General features: G+C 40.4%; 1 non-coding gene across 1 annotated transcript; it reads left to right on the forward strand.

The window, feature by feature from the left end:
* Positions 1 to 578: 578 nt before the first annotated feature.
* Positions 579 to 651, forward strand: TRNAR-UCU (transfer RNA arginine (anticodon UCU)). Its single transcript has one exon. It is a non-coding gene; the product is annotated as a tRNA-Arg (tRNA).
* Positions 652 to 4382: the final 3731 nt, after the last annotated feature.

Raw genomic sequence — 4382 nt, forward strand, 5'->3', positions numbered from 1 at the left:
CATCTGGCTCCCCAGGCTCTAGGCTATCATTTAGAGGCAGCTAAGCCTCAGCTCACTTAAAAGGCCCATTATTAGAAGAAGTCACTGCAAATCCCTGTGCTAAATCAGCCTTTGTACCAGAACCTCCGTAAGCTCTGTCACTTTCCTTCCTCAAGACCCACTGAGCGCCACGTGGGTACAAGGTGAATGCCACCCCATCTCCTCTGTCCAGGCTGCTGCTGACCCAAGAGGCTGAGGCACCCCCAGTGACCCTGGATGACAGCAGAGGCCAGCAGGTATGATGCAGCTCCCACTACACATGTCTTAATATGCAGTGCAGAACATGCGAATGATCACACGAAGACAAAACTGATCTGACTCGTGGGCATCAGAGAAGGAGTCTGGAGAAGAGGGCATCTGAATTAGGTCTTGAGGTCAGGTGAGATCTTGATGGGCAAAGACCAGGGGGCAAGCAATTTAAACTTTGGATGGTCCTGGAAGAGCTGGGGGAAATAATGGATTTGGCATCATGCTATCAAATAATTCTTTCCCACATAAGGCATATTTCATTTACTTAAAAAAATATATCCTTGGGGACTTCCCTGGTGGTCCAGTGGGTAAGACTCTGCTCTTCTAATGCAGGGGCCCTGGGTTCAATACCTGGTCAGGGAATTAGATCCCGCATGCCACAACTAAGAGTCCGCACGCTGCAATGAAGATCCTGTGGGCTGCAACTAAGACTCAACACGGCCAAAATAAATAAATATTTTTAAAAGTCCTTGGGTCTATAGGTTGGAAGCAATATTGGGGTATATGGGGCTAGGAGTCACCTTTGGCCCCACCTCTTCCTACTACTACCATCCCTCCCTCTATTTCAGCTGGGGATGCTCCGCTCCAGGAGCACAAGAATGACAAGTAGTAGAACTGTCACAACCCAAACTGCAGCAATGCCAGATGAAGGAAGAAGACTCTGGGGATCTTCCAGAAATACAGACTTATCCAGCCATCCCCGCCCCTCTAGGTCACAGTCAGAGGACCAAAGACAAGGCACTCTCACACACTGTTGAACACATGTGATCATCATTATATCCTGTCCTGGGTGTCAACCAAGGCACTTTGTCTGCCAGGTGTTTGGCAGTAGCTCTGCAGGGAGAGAAACCAGAGCCAGTCTTATAGCCTCAGAGGGCAAATGGAGCTCCACGCTGACACAGCCCAGCCCCCTGCCTTGAGCTGAGGGAGCACACAAGTCGTAAGAAAGAGTTGAAAATGAAATGTCTGTTTCTAACTCAGAGAGTTTCTTGAGACACAGTTAGAACTTGATGTGTCCAGTCTGACACTGGATGCTTCTCTCTCTTGAGCCACCTCCTACCCAACATACCCCCTGACATTCTTCTAATTGATTTGGGATCACACATTCAAGAAGTACCTGTCTGTTCTTCCACTCCACACTGCCAGAGTGATCAGGGGAAAGGTCTTTAACCAAGGCGCATCGTCTCGGGAGAGGAGGTATCTGCTTTGCATCAAATTCCTGTTTAGTTATATCCTACAATTTCCTCTGTCCTTGGTGATCTCAAATGAAAACATACAATCATAGATAACAGAAGTAAGCTATTATTACCTCTTTACTTTTTTCCAAAAGAAAAAGGAAAAGGATGCCTTAGTCATTTCACAACCTCATATACAAAACCAGCCAAGTTTGAAACAAAACATTTCAGCTACACAAATGGAGATGCCTAACATGTGAGAAAATATTCATTGTTCACGTGGATGAGTTACTCAAGATTCTCCCTGATTTTGCTGGAAGCTTGTAGTTTTCCCACATACTCCTATACCTCATCAATCTGACTCACAATTCTTTTTAATGTGGTCACTTATTAAAAGCAAATATGTTCTGTTTCTATCATGTAGTAACAGTGCATATTTGGACTCATTCATGCATGTTATTTACAAAAAATTGAATAGCATCATTATAAATGAAATTCCTCTGGAAGCTGAGAATTTGTGCACTGTGATTTTATCTTTTTGTCTACAAATATGACCAGTGTTAAAGACTGTGTGACATTAAGTAAGAAGCTATAAAGAAATTGCTTGGGGATCATCTAATTAATAGCAACTAGTATTTGGGGTTCTGTTGCTTTTGCTGTTATGATTTTATTATAACTAGTTTGATTGAATATGTTTCTTTAATTTATAAATTAGAAACTAGATAAAGCAACAAAGACAAGAAATTCTCCACCAATGAGTGTGTAATTCAGATCCATTATCCAAGATTTAAACTACCAAGATTTTTCTTCTTCTGAAAAAGAAATGGGTATGTACTGTTTCATCCAGCACAACAGGCAGAGAAGAAGGTCTTTCATCACTTTTATATTAGTAATGTGGTACTCTCTAACTATAGCTAAATGACAATATAAAACACACGAATAGTCAAACTCATTCATCTAATTTGCTTTAAGAGTCGGGTACCTACATGGCTTGAGTGGAAGAAAAGCTTAGGCTAAGATGATTCTTTGTTGGAAAACTAAAGTTTTTTTTTCTTCATCATAAACATTACATACTTTACATACTTCTATCGGAAAGTGACAGGAAAAACCACCCATTATACAAACACCCAAAGGGCAACAAATCACAAGTGTTGGTAAATTGTGTCTGCTCTTTTCTCTGTTCATGGCTATTGGGTTGAATGTTGGTGGTCACACTGCATTTAGAATTTTACATTGTAAATTAACAGGACAACCTGACAACTTCTCTAGCATTTCTTCTTTGAATACCTTATTTTAAATGGTTGTATAATGTTGCATTAAGCAAATAATTTATTTAGAAGTATTCAGTTGTTTTCCTCTTTTAAATAAAATTGCACTGGACATCTTTGTGCATGACGTTTTTTCCCTCGTTAGGATTAATTTTCACTGGACTAATTTTCAGAAGTAAAAGTACAATACTGGTATGTTTTTCTCTTTATTTATAAGACTGTTAGAAGTCTATAATTATTTCATTTGAATAGAAGTTTTGCCCCTGCCCTAGGGAGCACTCACTTGTCTGCCATAAGAGAAAAAAATGACCTCGAGTTTGCAATAAATAACTTCATAATTTCAGAAGAATCCCTTATTAAAATGTCCCCATTTTTAGGAAAATCACATCTTGATATGATCACACTGTTCTTTTTCAAAGTCAGGATTTCAACATTTTGGAAATATCTAGGTCTTGATTCAATGCTTAGTGTAGAGAAGGGAACTCATTAAAGACTGGAAGGAAAAAAGAGCTACAGAGACAACTTCTTTTGGCAATATTAAAGTGTTATTTATGTGGCAGGACAAGACTAATTTTATTTTGTTTTTGCACCATTATGTTATATAGTCCCTGGAAGGGTGTGACACCAGGCTATGGGAACATCCCCATGTGCGCAGTTCACATCTGCTTGGCCATGTGAATATCACTGTGCCAGGAGCCTGGGATGTCAGTGTGCAGCAAAGAAATCATGCTGTTGAGATTTAGTTCCTGAGCAACTGGAAGAGAGATTCCAGAGGGCCAAGTTCAAGAATGACTTAGAAATTATAGACCAGATCACACAACTGTCATAAAGCTATCATCAGTTAATAAAATAGGGTTTTCTTTTCATTAAAAAAAAAAGGTTGGCTTTTTTTCCCCCCTAAAAAAAAATATTGATGTTGGAGGCCTTTGGAACTTTGTCTGACCTTCTTTCTGCTGACTTTTTCATTTCCTGTTTCTTTTTTTCTTTTTTTGCATAGAGTGGAGATCTCTGAAACAAACTCCCAATGTGTTAAAAACAAACACACATTCCCTAAAAATAGTTGAGCTTCAATGTCTTCGCTCCCAGAGCCCTACTATTAAAATATAGGGTCCACTGCTTCTGTGAACAAAAATGTAGTCTCCTTCCCCTTCCGCTCCCCTCCTTTGCTCCCATAGAAAGTGGGCTGTACAGATATTTGTAGGAAGAAGTCCAAGAATAAGCATGAGAATATTCTGAATGAAAAGCTAATCTCCAGTAAAGATAAATATAAGTGTCTATAAAATGTTTCACAGATGAGCTTGGTTTAAATGCAAATCCTTATTCATAGCTCCATAAGGGGAAAAGGAGAGTACAAAAAACCGGAATAGAGAATCACACATACTCACTCCAGTTCTGCAGTGTGCCAAGTTATCCAGCAGCAAGATGGCATTGTAGGGCCTTCTCTGAGGCACTAAGAAAGTGCTTCTCAAGTAGCCATATATGCAAATTAAGTCACTTCAGTCATGTCTGACTCTCTGCGACGCTATGGACTGCAGTCCACCAGGCTCCTCTGTCCATGGGGTTCTCCAGGTAAGAATATTGGAGTGGGCTGCTATTTCCTCCTCCAGGGGATCTCTCTGACCCAGGAATCAAACCCACACCCCTAACATCT

Source organism: Giraffa tippelskirchi, chromosome 6, assembly GCF_054371585.1.
Source record: "Giraffa tippelskirchi isolate mGirTip1 chromosome 6, T2T-mGirTip1v1.2.pri, whole genome shotgun sequence".
NCBI classification, from domain to species: domain Eukaryota; kingdom Metazoa; phylum Chordata; class Mammalia; order Artiodactyla; family Giraffidae; genus Giraffa; species Giraffa tippelskirchi.